The following is a 22,125-nucleotide window of genomic DNA, read 5'->3' on the forward strand; positions in this document are numbered from 1 at the left end:
TTGCTTCGAAAGATTGGTACTTGCATGCAGTTTTTTAATTTCAGTATGATTGCATTATAAGCTCGACCAGAGCACATCAGATTACCACCACTTACCCATTAAGCCGTTTAATTTCATATATTTTCCGAAGTAATTTTTTTTTATAGTTCCAAACGATATTTAGATGAGAAAATCGCGTTTGTTGTCGACGAGCTGAATACATAATAGTACTATGTGATGTTAGATATTATTATTGCGGTTAATCCATTAGCCTCTACACGCCGGTTACGCGAGGTTCGCATTAATGGTTCGACACTTCCTCGAAGATCATTGACAAAATCACGACAATTGTGCGAGATGTTTAGATAAATACATTATGTTCCAGTGTCGTATTGGCGTATGTTAATATTATTTAATTGTCGTTTTATGTATATTTGATAATTGCTATTAGGTCTTCTCTTTAAATGTCTTACTGGAAGTCGGAGGTTTATTTAAACATCTTGTTTAGTCAGTATCTACGATAAACTCGAAACCTGGACTGGTTTCTCTGTGATATTTCGGAGCCGTGACTTCTCGAATCTTCTTACCTTATGCTTTCCAGCTAACACCATAAGATAAAGGCTATTAAATTTTATTTTAAACTAGCTGACCCGGCAGACTTCGTAGTGCCTCAATCGATAATTAAAAGACCTAAACTTTTGTATAAAATAAACTTAAAACAAACAAAAGAAATCCATCCGACGGGGGACACATTAAAGGAAAAACAAAATTGTTATTTTTATTTAATTCCGAGCATTTTCATATTTATCTACCTTTTATACCTTCTCTGGACTTCCACAAGTAATTCAAAACCAAAATTAGCCAAATTGGTCCAGCCGTTCTCGAATTTTAGCGAGACTAACGAACAGCAATTCATTTTTATATATAAGAAGATAGATAGATAGATATAGATATACTTACTTTGTTTCAACAGAAAAAAAAAACGGGTAGTAATTGTTAGTTGTTGTAGTTAATTGTAAAAAATACAAGGTTCATTAAAATTGACACTCCGATAATATATCCTTCGTAAGTTTTGTTTTTCAAAGCGTAAGTGATTTTGTGCATTACTGAAATGCAGACAGATCCGTCAATTGAAGGTTAGTCTTCAAGGCTCATTTAAGATTGCTACCAATCAACACAAGTAAACAGTCGCTGTGTTTCTTATCTATACTAATATTATAAAGAGGAAAGATTTGTTTGTTTGTTTGTTTCGAATAGGCTCCGAAACTACTGGACCGATTTGAAAAATTCTTTTTCCATTAGAAGCCGACATTGTCCCTGATGAACAAGGGCTACTTTTTTTTTTATTTTTTTTTTTTGTTTCTTGTGTGTTTTAATGTTTTCGAAGCGAAGCGAGGGCGGGTCGCTAGTCGTACTATTAAAGTCATTTCACGCAAAATAATTATAATTATTCTTTTAACGAATTCAAAAGGTCCTTGTTACCAATCACTTGTGTTTTTTGTTATATCGACTTGTATTGCTTCATAAACGTCATAAATTTTGTTTACTTGTATTGTAACTGGTTTTGTGCCATTCTTGTTTAGTAACCCATTCCCGATCCTGCGGACAGGACGGAAAGCAGTCGACGTCGCCCAAAACACGTCATTTCGGATCCTCCCGATCCACTAACGGTGCTTTTAGGTACCTCAAGCACCGGTCATCGTTCTCGTCGAACCTGTCACTTGCGGCGAAGGGCTCGACGAGTAAATTAACCCTCAGACACAGCCCACTGAGTTTTTCACCGGATCTTCTCAGTTGGTCGCGTTTCCGATCCGGTGGTAGATTCTTCGAAGCACGGCTCTTGCTAGGGTTCGTGTTAGCAACGTCGTAAGGTTTGAGCCCCGTGAGCTCACCTACTAGTTAAGGCTACGATGAAATAGCATCTCAAGGCTCAAAGCTTAAGTAGAAAAAAGAAAGAAAAAAAAGCTTAGAAATAAAAAAAATCGTAAAAATAAAACTGTTCAGTTTATCAACTTACCTTGCACTGACATTCATTAGTAAAATTGCAGCACAAAGCACATGTGATCTGAATGTAACTAAAACACGACTTTACGTATATGTCACGGCCTACAAGTCAAGCTCACTCGAGAACTCCGTTCAATGCTTACATTCATTTCAATTAACGGATCACGATTTTATTTAAAAAAAAAGCATCTTCACGTTTTGTTGCGAAACACTTCCTAGATCGAAATATTCCGTTCGCAGATTACGATTTGTGAAACGGAGTCCCGTTTCAAGTTGCATCCACAGTCCGATCCGATGTACGTGCTCTCCAGCCGTACCCAGGATTTTACTGGTGGTAGGACCTCTTGTGAGTTCGCGCGGGTAGGTACCACCACCCTGCCCATTTCTGCTGTGAAGCAGTAAATCATAGTATTATATGTATGTACGTGTGTGTATGTATGTGTGTGTGTGTGTGTGTATGTATGGGTGTATGTATGTATGTATGTAGAGAGAGAGAGAGAGAGAGAGAGAGTATTTTTTATTGTACACCAAAAAACAAATAAACAGTGCGATACATTAAAAACAAAAAAGTACAATTGGCGGTCTTATCGCTAAGAGCGATCTCTTCCAGACAGACAACCATCAGGTGGACAAGAATCATTTGGAAACGAACTACGCGCGGTGTACCATTCCAGTGAAATACATATACATATATGTACACATACATATCTCCGTAAATATACATACAATTAATACAAAGTATTGTAATATAATATGTATTATAATATAATATGTATATACTTTTTGTAACTTAATATAAATTCACCTACCACTATCTACTCTGCGCTACCTTTGGTTGACTGGTAGAGAATGCCTTAGGCATTAAGTCCGCCAATGTAAATTTTACATGAAGTGAAATAAATAAATAAAATAAATAATGCGTTTCGGTTTGAAGGGTCCCCACCCTATAGCCGTTGTAACTATACTTGAGACCTTAGAACTTATATCTCAAGGTGGGTAGCGCATTTACGTCGTAAATATCTATGGGCTCTAGTAACCACTTAACAACAGGTGGGCTGTGGGCTCGTCCACCCATCTAGCAATAAAAAAAAACAATTTTGCGTCAAACTGAGTTTTTTTTAATCACATCTTATCTAATGTCGGAACACTGCGTTCGATCGTCCTATTATAGATAGAATCAGGTCATACTACGATAGAAGTACACATTGTATGATTATGAATTTATGGGTTTTGAACTTCCGTTACTTTCACTATACAAAAGGCGAGCGCACACAATGAAACTATATTTTGATGAGGTCAAGTACAAGGATATCAAAATAATAAGTTGTGTCATTATACAGTGGATACGCAATACGTATTTGCAATTCAATGTTTAAGATTCAATGAGTATCTATAAATGCACGGATCTGGTCCGAATACTCGGCTAGGTACCAACTTTTCCAATTAAATATAATTGTAATTAATTGTGTACGTACCTTATTACATAAATATGACTGACAACGGATCTTGTCCTGCAAAACCAACGCTTATAAAGTATAATTACATGAAAAAGAATGTATTGTATTCTCTACGCAAGTAGGTACTGCCATTTCGCTTTGAAAAATTAGACAGCTGAAAAAAAAAAAAGATTTTTTTATTGCTTAGATGGGCGGACGAGCTCACAGCCCACCTGGTGTTAAGTGGCTACTGGAGCCCATAGACATCTACAACGTAAATACGCCACCCACCTTGAGATATCAGTTCTAAGGTCTCAAGTATAGTTACAACGGCTGCCCCGTCTTTCAAACCGAAACGTAGTACTGCTTCAGGGCAGAAATAGGCAGGGTGGTGGTACCTGCCCGCGCGGACTCACAAGAGGTCCTACCACCAGTAATTCGACCATATGTCATTGTCTCAAGGTAGGCGACATATTGTTTTGTCTATGTTTATCGTTACAGAAATGGCGCGAATTTGTCCGCTGATCTCAGTAGTAATAAAAAAAAAAAATTGTGGAATTCACGTACCTTTTTCGACCTATGAACGAATATGACTTACATGAAACAAAATATTAATGTAATGTAATATACATATAAAGATAAAGAGCTCGGTTTTTTCTTATTGCCCTTGCAGGTAGACAAGCATACGGCCCACCTGATGGTGAGTGGTTACCGTCGCCCATGGACTTCAGCAGTGCCAGGGGCACAGCCAAGTCGCTGCCTACAGCTAAATACTCTCCACAAGCCTCTTTTAAAGAAGGACATGTCATAGCGCTCGGGAAACACCGTGGAGGGGAGCTCATTCAGTTAATACGGCTTAGATTGTTTTTGAAGTAACTTGTTTTTTTTAAGTCATATAGGTATTTGCATTAGTAATTCTCGCGATACAGCTAAGCAGCTGTATGCCGTTGAGGATTCTTCTCAAACTTGGTTTGAAGAAGGGGTGCAGAAGGGGGGAGAAGCGTAATGCTTCTCAAATATGTAAAGGCATATTAACTATTTAATTTTTATATGCGATTTATATGTGATATTTCTTTGCCATTGCCAGTACGTGTAACATCCAGTGGATTTTCTATTTCTGAAGAGCATTTGTCATCTGTTGTTTGGGTAAACAATATTCTTAATAATTAATGAAACAGTTCGTTTTTTATATCTCTGCAGTTTCAATCAATCATCAATCCCATTTAACATTTTTTTTTTTGGTTTTATATTATATTACGTACGACTAATGAAAATTTTGTATTGTACAAAACGTATATTTGCGACGTATTGTTGAAAAAAAAACGTGGCTTCCATTCAAATTAAGCGTATCTAAGTGAACAAAATGTGGAATTAAATTTAAGATAAATACAAAAAAAAATACATAGTTCAAAAATGTATTAAGTTTCACAGCTGTTGTTGTTCACAATATATAATTAACATACACTTCCTGAATACCTACGCTACTAGACATAACGGTTATATTCTAATATTTTAAAGGATGAAAAGAGTTTTCTTGTTGTTTTTTATCTATTTCACTGTTAACCTCTTTAAATCACCTGGACTATAAACTCGGCTGTCCACTGTAGCTAATTAAAAGGCAGTAGAAAAATTACGAAACGAATGAGATAAGAAAAAATGTTTACTGCACGATTGCGTCATTACTACTATCACTAAAGTATCGAAAGCTTTTTTAACTTCGATTTCAAAAACAGTCTTCTGTTGACAATAATAATTAATTAGTCTATAATAAAAAATTTTACATTTAGAAATGAAATATTTAAAAAAAATAAGCGACGTAACAGGTTTTTTACGGTGATTTTTAGATTGATTGATGTCATGCAAAACGGATACATGCGGACAAGCGCTATTGCTGTTTTCCTTGAAAACAATTTATTTTCATTCGTTTTCATATCACATAACTAGATCATTGGCAATTTCCATCTGTGATAATCGTAATAACAATAGTCATTAATTAGTGTTAATCCCTTTGTTAGGATTAAAAAAAGAATATATATGTATATTTGCTCCGATGAACAATCGCTCAGAGCTATGCACTTTAGATTACGAGAATAATGAAGTGGTAATGTAGTATACATTAAATCATGTCCAACGATAAGTGACGCTTTAGTTAAACTAGTTCATTTTTTTACGATATTACTTACTGTGTTTGGTTCAGAGGATATTTGATTATTGTTTTAATTTTTTTTATTTTTTGTTGCCCTTGTAGGCAGACGAGCAAACGGCCCAACTAATGGTGAGTGGTTACCGTCGCCCGTGGACATCAGCAATGCCAGAGGCAGAGCTAAGTCGTTGCCAACGTTAAAATTGTGTGTGTAGTTAACTTGAGACTCTATTGTAGTACTTAAAATCGCTTCTTTCGTTTATTTTCTGTCTCACTTGATGCCAGGACGCGGGGCACGGAAATTTTGCAATAGGGAATTTTAGTCATATTGGACTTCACTCAAACTTCAAATTCCACTTTCCTTCTCCTTTCTTTCGTGTATACGGAAGTCCAATAGTTTCCTGTCGATCCTAAACAAAACACTGACCGCTCAATGTTCATCTGTAATACTGATCTAACCTGATCTTCCCATCTAACATGACTTAATACATATTTGAGTATTGTTAGTGAATATGAATGAGCTACGAATTAAGAACCTAAAAAAACAAATATATTTTTTAATATTCTTGGTATTCAAAATTGAAATTTTAGGTTATATAATAATAAAATGCAAATCAAAGAACCAAAAACGATTGAAGTAAACGAAACATCAAAAGAAGGAATAGAGTAATTCTCGACCGATATCACGAATGTACTGAAGATATACCCCAAGAAGATTTGATGTCAGGCACGCGGCAGGTTGAAAACTCATGCCAAATCCCTATACTGCATGGTTAGAGGATATGCAGCGAAATGTGAATTAAGTGCAAGAAGAAAAAGATATTTATCATTTTTATAATTAACTAGGTGACCCCGCAGACTTCGTAGTGCCTCAATCGATAAATAAAAGACCTATGCTTTTGTATAAAATAAACTTAGAACAAACAAAAGGAATCCGTCCGACGGAGTACACATTAAAGTGAAAACAAAAATTTCATTTTTATTTAATTTCGAGCATTTTATATTTATTTACCTTTTAAGCCTTCTCTGGACTTCCACAAATAATTCAAGACCAAAATTTGCCAAATCGGTCCAGCCGTTCTCGAGTTTTAGCGAGACTAACGAACAGCAATTCATTTTTATATACATAGAAGATTCATCGAACTAATTTTTAATACTGAAATTTGTGGAACATAAAAATCGGCGACCTCACTTTCTTAGTTCATAATGCTACATTAACTAACTAGTGTGGTCGAGTTCACGCGATGAGCTATTGACACGACGACGTCCGCGTCTCTGGACATCCGCTAGTAACCGACTTGTCGAAATAGTTATGAATGTGAGCCAGTGCGAACTAACTGCAATCACCTAGCCGTGAGCGTTTGCAACGAACGCGTACTCAGGACAGCGGCCGCGAGATAGATCGAAACGAATTTGCATACAAAAGAGATACAAAAAAAAAACAACACTTCTAAAAATTCCTTGATGGATTATAAATTTGTTAATCAAAACTAAGATCTTTAAAAATTACGTATACGCATTATCAATGATCTAATGAAGCAGTAGTGAAGTGAAAAGAGCCGATCGTGAAAGTTTATTTATTAGCTTAAACGGTAAGTTTAGCGATTTTTAATGTATTTAAAAAAAAGACGATACTAGATAAACTTATTTTTACAGATATATTTTTCATTACGATAGCTCTATTATTATCCGACATCAGAAGCGCATTGTTTTACAAAAAATACTTTTTTTTACGAATTTACAGATCTAGTTTATATTTTTAGCGAGCAGAATTAATTTAAATCTGTAATTATATTCTGTTATATCTGTATCTGTTATAATTTTATTGTCATCAATTACAGAAATTAATTATATAATTGTGAGGTCGTCTGGTTCTTTTAAATTAACACACAGTTAACAGGTGTAATTAAAAATAAAATACTTTTACCTTTAATGGCGAAAAATTCATGTTATATCGTCTGGCTCTCAGTGTAACAAATCAATTACTTATAGTTAGTTACTTGTAATATTATGGTAATAGCAAAGTTGTCTGAACTTTCAAGAAAGTGAACATTTTACGAATGTAACAAGTACAACTATTAATGCTTGTACAAGTTTACAGGAAATACACACATAGACACACACATACACAACCATTTGCTAAAATAAATATTTTCACTTGGTGGTCGAAGAATGAACATTTTAACACCAAGTAATTGTGGTTAAAGATACTTTTTAATCTCGCTATTATTTCGCGTAAAATCGTGATAACTGGTAATGAAATTGCCTTTTTATTGATGATTGATTATTGATTCGCAAAAGCCAACGAAATTGCCAAACAACATTTCCGCTACCAGACTTCCTAGGTGCAGAAAGAGAGTAGTTCTATCTTTCACGCTCCGAGATATATTACGAGCGCAGAAGCTTAATAATGGAAGAAAAACCAAGTCCTACTTGAGCGAAAAATATACGGCGTTGCTCTCCTAGAGCGAGGCTAACAGCAAGCGCCATGTCAGATATTAGATATCGGAGCAACTTTGCTTTGTGAAAGCATCTGCTGAAGAGTAACTATACTTGAGACCTTAGAACTCAAGGTGGGTGGTGCATTTACGTTGTAGATGTCTATGGGCTCCACTAACCACTTAACACCAGGTGGGTTGTGAGCTCATCCACCCATCTAAGCAATAAAAAAAGTAAAGCGTCTTCCATCATAATACCTATCGCATTGGACGGAGCGGATTCCCTTGTTGGTCAGACTACGGAAACAGAAATTGAAAATATACAACGCAGACTGCTTCTGCCTTGTCGTAATGAGACATAAACGGTGCCTTGAAAAGTTACGACCTCCGACTTGACTGTGAATAGCCACAGAACCGCAAAACAGGTGAAAGTGTATTTATTACCATTCAAAGACTTCGTTCAACACAAGTGACAAACACTAATATGGAACCCTAAAGCCCACTGAGTTTCTCGCCGGATCTTCTCAGTGGGTCGTGATTCCGATACTGCATTAGATTCTGCGAAGCAATGCTCTTGCTAGGGCTAGTGTTGGCAAATTCTCTCAGGTTGAATACGGAGCTCATCTAACAGTCCGCGAGAAGCTAGAATAGTCTCTTAGGCTACCAGCGATATAGATGAAAAAGATACCCCTCAAATCGCCGAGTAGAGACTACCGAAGAATTGCCTATTTAGATTGCTGAATTGTCGATTGGTTGTGTCGGGATCGGGAATATAAAATCGATTCAGCCTGTATAATATTTACACAAACGTTGTATGCACATATTTGTTCCATTGAAAATTATCTCAACGTAAAATTGTTAGGCAAACATGGATTTATTTTGAAAACAAACACGACAGTTGTCGCGGAACAATGTCCTTAATGACAATACAATTACGATTCACACAATCGGAGGCGGACGTTGGGTTGCAGGAAAAAAATTGAGCATTTAACTTAATTAAAGTTCTTGGATACAATGAATACGGAATACATACATATTGTGGAAAACACTTTTTTTATTATCCTACCTAAGCTGATAGCCTTGAGAGGCTATATCAGCGTCGCCTTAACTAGTAGGTGAGCTCACGGGGCTCAAACCTGATGCCAGAAAACACTAAAGAACTTTTTTAATTGAAATTGTTCATCACGGGTGTGGTACTTGTTGCTGAAAAATCAATGTCTATTCGAATATTTTAATTGGTTCATTATATTATCTATTAAAATCGCATATCATAATAAGTTCTAAGGTCTCAGTTTTTACAGTACAATGGCTGCCCATCCTTCAAACCAAAACGCATTACTGCTTCACCACAGAAATAGGCAGGCTGGTGGTAACTACCCGTGCGGACTCACAAGATGTCCTACCACCAGTCATTACGCAAATTATAATTTTGCGGGTTTGATTTATTTATTACACGATATTATTCCTTTACCGTGGAAATCAATCGTGAACATTTTTTAAGTACATACGTATTTCATTAGACAAATTGGTACCTGCCTGCGGGATTCAATCACAGGTGCATCGCAATTTACAAATACACCGGACGTCTTTTATCCTTTAAGTCACGACGATATATTGATGACGTATACTGAAAATATGTTAATGTATACCATACCATGACATACCATGACATACGACACTACTACTACTACTACTTACTATGTAAACAAAGACATGGTATGTCTTTGTTTACATAGTAAGTAGGTTTAAATTCAATTTTAATTTAATTTCAATTTTAGCGGTAGGCAGCGGCTTGGCTCTGCCCTTGGCATTGCTGAAGTCCATGGGCGACGGTAACCACTCACCATCAGGTGGGCCGTATGCTCGTCTGCCTGCAAAGGCAATAAAAAAAAAAAGTAATACATACTTTGTGTTTAAAATATAATCTATACTAATATATAAATCTACAGCGGTTTCTACGGATGTTCCGTTATAACTACTGGACCATGCATCCGATTGACTTGAAACTTGGTATCCATGTAGAAAATACATGTAGGTACTTAATGGATAGGCTAATATTTATATGAGTGTTGGACTCCCTACACTAGTTGCGGGGGCGTTAATGATTGCCCAACGAAGCGGACGGGTACAGCTAGTTGTATATAATATTCATATTTTCCTGGGTGAATTTGCACATCCCTATCGTTATAGCTCGACTATGACTCTTCTGACTTCTAAATACATATTTTTCGCACGTCTGTGGATCATACCAGCATTACCGCGTAGGCTTTATAATTTTGTTGATTTTGTAATTACTTTTTAATTAGGGGGCAGAGGGTTATGAAAATTAAGTTTATATTTACAGTTCACAGAAATGCTCGATAGATGGCGGTATAATATGTATCTTATATGGCGATGTTGTTTCTTTGGAACGGCTCAGTTTGATATGAAACTATCCTGACGATTTTGTTTTCTGTGTGGAAAACGAGAAAAGCAACTGGAAAGAGTTAGTTAAATATTAAAACCGTAAAATCGAATTAAACGAATGAATTTAAATGGATTTTATTGTTTTTTTTTTTTTTTATGATTGAAAGTTTACTGGTGGCCCGAAGGCCTTTCCAGTTTCACCAGGACAGGTGGGCGAGCAAAGGCTCAGCCAAGAGGGGTGGGATTTGCTAACAACTGCCCGAGCGCCTCCGAAGGAGACCTAACAACTCAAGAGCAATTGTTTCGCGAATGAATCTACTACCGGATCGGAATCGCGACCCGCTGAGAAGATCCGGCGAGAAACTCAGCGGGCTGATGCATGGGTTAGGTTGCACGTCGACCTCTTTGTTGAGTTCGACGAGTACGGTTACCGGGGTCCCTAAGCCTGCCCCTAGTATTAGAGCTGAAGGCATCTAATGCAAAAGTTATTGGACCTGATGGATCCGTAAGGACGTGTCTAGGGCGTCGACGGTGACTGGCTCCTGCATGATCAGGATTCGGGGAGTAGTCAGCGGCGGCAACGATAAGGCGATTATCATGACGCATAGCCTTATCGAAGTATCGTTCCGACGCTGACTTCATGTATTTCCGAATTGATTCGAGGCCCAGGTCGTCGTGTAGGTCAACGTTCCTCACGAACCACGGAGCCCCGACAGCTAACCTGCAAAAGCGGGATTGTAGGGATTGGAGGGTGTCTATGTGTGTGCGGGCCGCGTGAGCGAACACCACACTCGCGTAAGTCATGACGGGCCTTATGCAAGTTTTGTAAAGTGTCACCTTGTTCCGAAGGGACATTTTACTCCGCTTACAGATCATGGGGTAGAGTCTACCGAGAATAAACGCGGCACGGTCACGGACTGATTTTATATGCGGGCGGAATGTCATCGATGCATCCAGGGTAACGCCCAGGTACTTGACCTTCCTGGCCCAGGGTATGGGTTGTCTAAAGAGAGTAATCGGGGGTGTGAGATTCCTCCTCCTAATCCGGGAGGAAATCCGTGTGGAGCTTCCCCTCTGAAATAGCACCGCAGTACTTTTCGCTGGGTTGATGTCTATGCGCCATTTTCGGAACCACTGTCCTAGGGCTAGGGCTGCGCTCTGAAGCTTCTTCGCGATTAGGGACTTATTTCTACTAGAATAGTAAACAGTCGTGTCGTCGGCGAATAAAGCTAAATGGGTCGGCGGCGACCGGGGAATATCGTTGACGAATAAGCTAAATAGGAGGGGTGAGAGGACAGAGCCTTGCGGGACTCCAGCTGTGAGAGGTCGTGGGGAGGAGCGGGTTCCCTCGACTCGATATCGAAAAGAGCGGTTCGACAAGAAGTCCCGTATGATGAGCACGAGACTATCCGGCACGCCCATGTTGAATAGTTTGAAAATCAAACCATTGTGCCAGACTTTGTCGAACGCTTTTGCGACGTCGAAGAAGAGAGCTCCCGTGTATAACGGTTTTGGTCGATTAAGCCCCACAAGAATGTGCTCCGTGAGGCGGTGCACCTGTTGAACGCATGAGTGATTTGTACGGAATCCGAATTGTTCATCGATAAGAATGCCCTTGGATGAGACGAAGTCTCTGAGGCGTTTGTAGAGCAGACGCTCATACAGTTTGCCTAGAGACATGAGGAGGCTAATCGGGCGGTAGCTCGTCGGATGATTTTTTGGTTTACCGGGTTTATGTATGCCGATAACGTCCGCTTCTTTCCACACCGCGGGAAAGATACAGTTCGCCATAGCGGCATTGAAAATAGATGCCAACATCACGATGAGTTGGACGGGTAGAAGTTTAATAACGCGGTTGGATATACCGTCGGAACCGGGAGCCTTGCGAGGACGTAGGTCTTTGATCAAGTCTTTAACTTCCATCGGGGTGACGGGTGGTAACGCATCAGAGGGTGGCAAGGAGGCTCTGCGTTCTACCTCACTGTCTACTAATTCTACATGAACAGGGTCCACGGATTGAGTGCTGGGCGTGCACTGGGTTTGCAATGTATCGGCCAACAGCTCTGCTTTTTCGTCATCATCGAACGCCGCGAGTCGGCCTGAGGGGCCTACGAGGGGGGGCATAGTTACTACCGTATCCGATTTGAGAGTACGAGCTAAGCGGTAGTAAGACCTTTGGGAGGGCGCGAGTCCTTCTAAGAAATCAGACCATCTGGCATCTCGGACTTCGGCGATGCGAGACTTTACGTCGCGTTGTAGGGCACGCATTCGAATACGATTTTCCGCGGTAGGATACCTGTCGTAGGCGCGTATCGAGGCGTTCTTAGCTCTAAGGAGTTCCCTAATATCGTCGGACAATTTGAAGCGGTGAAGGAAGTCCTCCGCTACAACTTGTTTCGATGACCTATCTAATGTCGAGGTGATGTGTGACGTTAAGATGTCTATGGCTTCAGCGGTATCCTGAGGAGACGGGATAGAGTCCGGGTTAAACGGGAGCGATGGTGGATCAGATTCAGCCAGGCTGATGCCCAGCGTGTGCCAATCCACCACAGTCCTCGTGACGGGAACGGAATCGGGAGCGCGACCGAGCTTCATAACGACGGGACGGTGGTCTGAATCTAACTCTGAAACTACTTCGATCGAGTGTAAGCGCAGAGTTACGTTTTTTAATAACGCTATGTCGAGTATATCCGGGCGATGCGCGATATTTAGCGGGTAGTGAGTCGGGGTTAGCGGAGCGACGATATCGAAGGTGAGATCATCGACTAACGCGTCAAGCCGCCTGCCATTCGGGGTTGTGGTGTGTGAGTTCCACCTGATGTGTTTACAATTTAGGTCGCCCGCCAGAATGACAGAGCTACCCATACCGAGCAGCGCCTCGATATCACTGCTTAGAACGATCTTATCCGGTGGAAGATAAACGGACGCGATAACGATCGGCGCGTGTCCCGTCAGTGAGATTCGGCACACTGATGCTTCGATATTAGCGAGCGCGGGAGGATCGAGCGGGACGCAATGCAGGGCTCTTCTATAGTAAATGACGGTACCACCACCACGGGCAGAGAGCCTGTCGTTCCTGACCATGTTATAGTTCGCGATTTTAGGGTCACGGCGCGCGGGCTTAAGTAGGGTCTCCTGCACTAAAAAGATATCAATTTGGTGGTCACGCAAAAAGTCAGAAACCTGATCACGTTGATTTGCGAGACCGTAAGCGTTAAAAAATCCTATCGTTACGGATAGGGGCTTTATTCTACTTATATACGCCATTGATTACCGGCGGAGTGAGGGGAGGACGTACGTATTTAATGACGCGTATACGTCGGCGTATTCCTGCACAACGGCGATAAAGTGTTGTGCACTGGTGGCAGCGCGAATGGCGTCGCCCAAAGCGTTAACGCGCTCAAAGTTGATCGACTGAAAGAAGTCGATCGCTAAAGCGAGATTGTCGGACGCGGTCGGAAGGCAAGTCGCGGGAGAGGGACGAGTCGCGGGGGCGGGACGAATCGCGGAGGAGGGAGTTGTAGCCGTGTTCGTGTACGGCAGCGGTTTTGCCCAGGCCGAGACACTGGGCACCGCCGCCGGAACGAACGCTGGCTTAGCCTGCGACGCAGAGGGTGCCGAGGCTTTGATGTCTGGGCCGGAAGCTCGGAGGCGGTTTTGGCGGGCGACGCGGCGATTTATTTTAGGGGCTCGGGGGCAACCACGGTAATTCGCGGGGTGACCCTGTGTTCGACACAGGACGCAGCTAGGCGGTTCCGTCGCGGTTTTTTGGTCGCGAGCGCAGAGGGCCGTGGCGTGATCGCCCAAACACTTAACACATCGGGGGCGCGCGTGACAGTTACGGGAAGAGTGCCCGTACAATTGACAGTTATGGCACTGGCTAGGAGTGCCTTTTTTATGGGGGGCTTCGACAGCGATACCAGAGAGCCTACAGACGGTCTGTGTATTAAAGATTTTCTTACCCTCGGGGGTAGGCTGGAGAGCGACTAGAACCATATTATATGGCTCCCTACCGCGACCGGTGTGCATACGGTGCACAGAATTCACTGGTAGGCCTTGTTCTAACAGGTCGGCTTTTACGAGCTCTACATCTAACTCTTTAGGGATTCCGCGTATTACAACGCGGAGTTCGCGCTCCTCCTGGAGCGTATACGTATGGAAACTTATACGCTCCTTACGGAGGTAAGAAGAGAGGGCCCTATGGTCGTCGGGTGTTTGAACCTTAATTTGAATGCCGTTCGCGAGGTTACGGGCATTCGTGAAATTTATATTTTTGGCCTTAAGGGCCAGGCAAACTCGATCCCAAGCTGCCTTCTCCTGAAGGATAACCGGGGGAGGGGTCTGGGTTGATTTTATTGTATCATTAATTGATAAGTATCAAGACAAACAGGCCGGGGTTTTTTTGTCGAGTTTTAATCAACATTGCTCTTCTTTCGAAACTTGAACTTATTCAAGATTCTTTTTCAAACAACTTTTAAAACAAACCCCATAAAACGAGGTCCCTGCAGCCGACAATAACAATAATACCTACATATTATTGTTTCTGATGTATTTTATGGTTTCTCACGATTTATAGACATGACTAGAACAATTTACGTTTTGACCTCGCAACTTATAATTAAATTATATTATAACTTATAATATATTTGTAAACTTCTAACTCGAACAAAATACTCAAACCTCAAGATTGTTAATAACATTATATAAAATTGCATTGGTTTAATCTGTGTTCGAAGAAGTTTATACATCCCAAAACTTTATTTTTCATATTGGAGCCCGTATAGGTGAACCAACCATGACACAACATTCTACTTCTCTACTTCTTTCCGCAGCAAAATTGTCATGCGTCCCGGCTTAAATGATGCGATAGTTGTTGTATTGATATACTTGAGACATCGACATTGCGTCTCGAGGTAGACATTCACATTTTATTTTTTATTTTTTTTTATTGCTTAGATGGGTGGACGAGCTCACAGCCCACCTGGTGTTAAGTGGTTACTGGAGCCCATAGACATCTACAACGTAAATGCGCCACCCACCTTGAGATATAAGTTCGAAGATCTCAAGTATAGTTACAACGGCTGCCCCACCCTTCAAACCGAAACGCATTACTGCTTTACGACAGAAATAAGTAGGGTGGTGGTACCTACCCGCGCGGACTCTCAAGAGGTCCTACCACCAGTAATGTTTATGGGCCACGGTAACCACTTACGCCATATCGGCAATGTTTGTTCATTTTATGCATTAAGCAAATCACAGAGACACAGTCCTTAGAGTTTCTCGCCTGTCATGGGTCGCGATTCCGATCCGACAGTAAATTCTGCAAGCACTGCTCTTGCTAGGGCTAGTGTTGGCAAATTCTTTTAGGTTGAGCCCGTGAGCTCACATACCCGTGCGGGTGTAGCTGGTATAGTCTCTTAGGCTACCTGCGAATGCATAGGGGAAAAATAATTTATGGTTTTTTTTTTATTTTATTGCTTAGATGTGGACGACCTCACAGCCCATCTGGTGTTAAGTGGTTACTGGAGCCCATAGATATCTTCAACGTAAATGCGCCACCCACCTTGAGATATAAGTTCTAAGGTCTCAGTATAGTTACAACGGCTGCCCCACCCTTCAAACCGAAACGCATTACTGCTTCACGGCAGAAATAGGCAGGGTGGTGGTACCTACCCGTGTGGACTCATAAGAGGTCCTACCACCAGTAATTATGCAAATTATAATTTTGCGGGTTTGATTTTTATTACACGATGTCATTCCTTCGCCGTGGAAGTCAATTGTGAACATTTGTTGAGTACGTATTTTATTAGAAAAAGTGGTACCCGCCTAGGATTCGAATACCGGTACATGGCTCAACACGAATGCGCCGGACGTCTTTATCCTTTAGGCCACGACGACTTAATACAGAATTAATTTGGACTGCACCTACTGAGTGTTAAGTCAAACAAATTATTATCACGTAAGGTACTGTGTCCTCTAGCGGACGTAAGCTTGCAAAACTCTGGACAAACGATTCACCAAACAAACTATTCTCCAATTAAAACTTGGACGAGTTTTAACAAAACATGAACAACTGATAACACTAATATGATAAGCCACGTATTCGGATAGGATTATCATGCTGTTTAAAAGTAAATCAAAGCATAAGTTTATAGTATTTTGTTCCATTTAGCCAGAAGCCGTTGTCACGGCTTATCTGATGCTCAGTGGTTACTGGTGCTCAGTGATAGATACCGTTCGTCTAGAGAAACGAAATTTTATAATAGTTGGGGAATTGAATAATTTGCATAGCAAGTATTCTCTGGACGTTTTTGCTGGCACTGTTGACAGTTTTAGACGAGAAGTCTACAACCTTGCTCAATGAGCTTTTTCAATTAAGTAATAGCGTATTTGGTAGTAAATGTGTAATAATGTAAGGTTTTCATGTAATGTTATATATAGTTTTTTTTTATACAACGAACCAATTTTTTTATCAACGCAGTCGGTACCTGTAATTATGTTAGCATTTAGTGTCAAATCAATGTATATGATACCTGTAATGTTCTGCTGTGCTGATGTATATCATGTTGGTACCCGATAAATAAAATAAAATAAAATTAAAATATAATATGGCTCTCTTACCTTTGAGACCTGAATGCTTCGCAATAGGAATCGGTACAGTGATTATTCCGGACGGCCACCGCTCAGGTTTCGGCCACCACGTGTGATTTTTAGACTTCTTACTCTCGTTAAAACGTGGTGGCTCGAGTATTGCCGCAGTGGCTGTCGCGGAACGGGTGCTGGGATTGGTTCGAGGAAAATAACGAAGGCTTCAAGTATGGCGTTCACACGGTCCTCGTGGCTTGACCGGCGCAGGGCGTAGGAGCGAGTCTCTTCTTGTTCGACGGCTCTCTCCTCTTCTTCTGGAGAGGTCTTGACTCGTCGGCTCGCTGTCTCGAACTGAATTCGCAGTTTTTTTTTTTTTTTTTTTTTTTCCCTACCTATGCTGATAGCCTTGAGAGGCTATTTCAGCTTCACCCTAACGTTAGTAGGTGAGCTCGCGGGGCTCAACCGGAGAGTTGCTAACACTGACCCTAGCAAGAGCAGTGCTTCGCAGAATCTACCACCGGATCGGAAACGCGACCCACTGAGAAGATCCGGCGAGAAACTCAGTGGGCTGTGTCTATGGGTTAGTTCGCTCGTCGAGCCCTTCGTCGCAAGCGACGGGTTCGACGAGGACGGTGACCGGTGCTTGTGGTGCCTAAAAGCACCGTTAATGGATCAGGAGGATCCGTAATGACGTGCTTTGGGCGACGTCGACGGTTTACCATTCGGTCTACTGGGTCGGGTATGTAATTTCCAGCGGCTACGATGAGAGGGTTCTCATGTCGTGCCGCCTTCTCAAAATGGCGCAGCGATGCCGACTGTAGATACTTACTAAAAGAGTCGAGCTCCAGGTCGTCGTGGAGATCCACATTCCTAAGGAACCAAGGCGCTCCGACGGCTATCCTGCAGAATCGTGATTGAATAACCTGAAGGGATTTCAAGTTGGTGCGGGCTGCGTGAGCGAACACTACGCTTGCATACGTCATGACGGGGCGTATACAAGTTTTGTAGAGAGTTACCTTATTACGGAGGGACAGTTTGCTTCGACTACAAAGCATTGGATAGAGTCGTCCTAGAATAAACGCGGCGCGGTCGCGTACCGTTTTTATATGGGGACGGAATGTCATCCCTCTGTCGAGGGTGACGCCTAGATATTTGACCTTCGAGACCCACGGAATGGGCTGGCCAAAGAGAGTGATGGGACTAACGGCGGAGGTGTTTGCGCGCCTACTACGGAGTGGGATGCTCGAAGTGATGTTCGGAGGGCGACCCCTTTTGAAGAGCACCGCTGCGCTTTTCGTGGGGTTGATGTCTATTCGCCACTTCCGGAACCACTGTCCCAGGGTGGCTACTGCGATCTGGAGTCGCCGATGAAGCAGCGACATCTTCCTACACGAGTAGTAGATAGCCGTGTCATCGGCGAAGAGCGCTAGATGGGTCTCCGGAGACCGGGGTATATCATTGATATACAAACTAAATAATAACGGGGAGAGCGCGGAGCCTTGCGGGACTCCGGCGGTCAGTTGGCGGGGGCGAGAACGAGTTCCTTCTACTCGATATCGAAACGAACGGTTCGACAAGAAGTCTCGTATGATGAGCACGAGTCTGTCTGGCACTCCCATGTTGTATAGTTTATAAATTAAACCGTTGTGCCAGACTTTGTCGAACGCCTTCGCGATGTCGAAGAAGAGGGCGCCGGTCGGGATTTGTTTACGCCTATTTAGTCCTATCAGAATGTGCTCCGTGAGGCGGTGCACTTGTTGTACGCACGAGTGTTTTGAGCGGAATCCGAACTGTTCGTCTATGAGAATTTTGTTCGCGGTAACAAAATCCCAGAGGCGTTTCCTAAGGAGCCGTTCGTAAATTTTTCCTATCGTCGAGAGGAGACTAATCGGACGGTAACTAGAAGTTTCGTTTGTCGGTTTGCCCGGCTTATGTATACCGATAACGTCCGCTTCTTTCCACACCGCGGGAAAGATGCAGTGCGTCATAGCGGCATTTAAAATTGTAGCCAACATTGCTATCAGTTGGACTGGCAAGAGTTTAAGCGCACGGTTGTGGATGCCGTCGGAGCCGGGTGCCTTCCTAGGTTGTAGGTTGTGGATCGCGTCTCTAACTTCGTCAGTGGTAATGGGGGGTAACGCGTCCGAGGGCGGCAGGGAAGCTCTGCGCTCGACCTCCCTGTCGACTAACTCGGTGTGTTCGGGGTCCGCGTGTTGAGTGCTGGTGGTGCACTGCTCTTGCAGTGCATCGGCCAGCAGCTCAGCCTTGTCATCGTCATCGAATGCCGGTGGTTGGCCTGAAGGGCGTACGAGGGGAGGCATAGTAGCGGTAGTTTCGGATTTGAGAGTCCTAGCTAGTCGCCAGTATGCTTGGTGGGAGGGCGCGAGTTGTTCTAAATAACTATGCCAATTATCGTTACGCGCGTCGCTTAAGCGGGAGTGGACTTCGCGTTGTAGACGACGCATCCGAATCCGGTTTGGATGCGTGGGAAGACGATCGTAGGCCCGGATTGCCGCGTTCCTAACTCTTAAGAGATTCCTAAGATCGGGGGACAGTCTGATGCGGTGGAAGCTGTCCTCCACATCGACTTCTTTAGAAGATCTAATGATCGCGGAAGATATGTGATCGGTAATGATGTTTATGGATTCGACGGTGTCCTCGGGGGATAGATTCGAATCCGGGCCGTAAGGGAGGATTGGCGGAGCGGTGTCGGCTAGGCACGTGCCCAGCTTATTCCAATCCACCATGGTCCTCGTAACAGTGACTGGGTTGTGGGGGCGACCGAGCTGCATAACGACAGGTCGGTGGTCTGAGTCGAGCTCTGACATTGCTTCGATGGAACGCAAGCGCAGAGTTACGTTCCTAAGCAATGCCAGGTCTATAGTGCTCGGACGGAGCGCGATGTTATACGGATAACATGTTGAAGTTGGGGGACCGACTATTTCAAAGGTGAGGTCGTCTATAAACGCGTCGAGACGCCTACCGTTAACGTTTGTACGATGGCAGTTCCACCTAGTGTGGTGGCAATTTAAATCGCCTGCCAGGATGACGGAGTCTCCCATGCCGAACAGTGACTCGATGTCACTGCTCAGGAGGGGCTTGTCCGGGGGGAGATAAACGGATGCGATGACGATCGGCTGGTGTCCCGTCAGCGAGATACGGCACACTGACGCCTCGATATGTGAGAGCGAGGGAGTATCGAGAGGGACAACGTGCAGGGCCCGCCTATAGTAAATGGCAGTCCCGCCTTTGGAGGCGGTGAGTCTGTCATTCCTAACCATGACGTAATTCGCGACTTTCGGGTCGCGACGCGAGGGCTTCAGACAGGTTTCCTGCACTAATAGAATATCTACAAGATTATCGCGGAGGAATTCAAAAATTTGATCGCGTTGCCGCGCGAGTCCGTTAGCATTATAGAATGCTAACGTAAGGGAATACGGTTTTTCTCTACCTTTTTGCGCCATTGGTTACCGGTAAAGATTTTTATAACGTACGCGACACGGACTCGTAGACGTCCATGTGATCGAATGCGGCCGCGAGCCGCTGTTCGGGGGTTACCGACCTACGTATCGCGTCTGCGAACGATCGCAGACGGTCGAAGTTCACCGCAGTGACGAAGTCACGCACGAGCGCGAAGTCGTTGACGGCAGAGGGTTGCGGGGGACGGAACGCGGGCGCGGGGCGAGGTGCGAGCAGGGGCTGGGGCGCGGGGCGTGTCACGAGCGGGGGCGGGGGTGCGGTTTCCGTTCCCGCCTTCGTATACGGCAGCGGCTTTTTCCACGCCGAGACCGTGGGAACTGCAGCCGGCACGAAGGCGGGTTTCGGCACTGAAGGTGCCGAAGTCTTTGGGCCGACGGTTCGCGGAGCTGGGTGAGTTGGGCGTTTTCGCGGAGCCCTGGGACATCCACGGTAGTTCGCGGGGTGCCCTTGCTTAAGGCATAGGACACAGCTGGGAGGTTCGGTCGCGGTTTCCCTATCTCTAACGCAATCTATCGTAGCGTGATCGCCGAGGCATTTCACGCAGCGGGGGCGCGCGTGGCAATTACGCGCCGAGTGGCCATAGAGTTGGCACCTGTAGCACTGCCCGGGAGTGCCACGCTTATGGGGGGCTTCGATCGAGATCCCGGATAGGCCGCAAATTGTCGTGAGACATGCGATCTTCTTTTTGGCCTCCGGGGTGGGTTCTAGAGCTACCAGGATCATGTTGTAGGGCTGCTTGCCCCGCCCACTGTGCATCCGGTGCACGCTAACTAACGGGAGGGACTGAGCGGTCAGATCCTCCTTTATGTAATCGATGTCTAACTCCTTAGGGACTCCGCGTATCACTACGCGGAGCTCGCGGTCCTCCTGAAGAGCATAGGTGTGGAAACCTATGTTCTCCTTTCGGAGGTATGAAGAGAGGGCCCTATGGTCGCCCGGCGTTGCGACCTTTATCTGAATCCCATGCGCGACGTTACGCGCATGGGTGTAGTTAATTTTATTTGCCTGAAGGGCCTGGGACACGCGATTCCACGCTTTCTTCTCTTGAAGTATCAGCGGGGGCGGGGCAGCTACTTTGGGAGCGGGCGCGGGCTTGGGACGCGGCGGTGGGGTTACGCGGCGCGCGGAGTCCGACTCCGGTGTAACTACTACTTTCGGTCGAGAGGCGGACGCGGATTTCGTCTGTTTTGTCGTGGAGTTCCGGGACTCCACGGCGCGAGTACGCTTCTTTCCACGTGTCACTGTTTGGAAACCATCCGAGGTTCCGGGCTGAGGGCTGGACGCGGATTCGAAATCCATCTCCGATTCGGTATCGGAGCCTGAACTTGAAACGATCGAGGTCGCGGCGGACGTAGCGCGTGATGACGTAACCGACGCGGGCGCGGGGGTGGGGGTAGCGCTAGGCGCTTCGTGAGTCGCATCGTCGGAACGTGCGCTCGAACTTAACGCGGCGGCGGGGGGCGCGCGGCGTGCCTCCGAGGCACGGTTGAAATACGCGGCGACGGACGCGGGGGGGGAGGGATTGCCACGGGAGGCCCTATAGGCTAAATATTCGGCCCTAATTGTCGGGTACCTTTCCCGGAGGAACCCGACAAAATCACTGTCACTGACACTTTCACTGTTCTGCATCTTCGGTCTTCTTGCCCGGGGG

General features: G+C 44.0%; 1 protein-coding gene across 3 annotated transcripts in view; it reads left to right on the top strand.

Moving 5' to 3' along the window:
- The first annotated feature begins 6,794 nt into the window (after positions 1-6,794).
- Positions 6,795-22,125, top strand: part of LOC101735706 (lysosomal proton-coupled steroid conjugate and bile acid symporter SLC46A3) — a 61,367-nt gene continuing 46,036 nt past the window's right edge. Inside the window, exon 1 of one of the 3 annotated variants that reach the window (XM_004930626.5) lies at positions 6,795-7,154. The gene's annotated coding sequence lies outside the window, so the exon portion shown is untranslated. The remainder of the gene's footprint in view (positions 7,155-22,125) is intronic. The other 2 variants (XM_012694245.4, XM_062669104.1) reach the window with 2 other exon arrangements.

The sequence above is a fragment of the Bombyx mori genome, chromosome 6 (genome assembly GCF_030269925.1).
Source record: "Bombyx mori chromosome 6, ASM3026992v2".
NCBI lineage: Eukaryota > Metazoa > Arthropoda > Insecta > Lepidoptera > Bombycidae > Bombyx > Bombyx mori.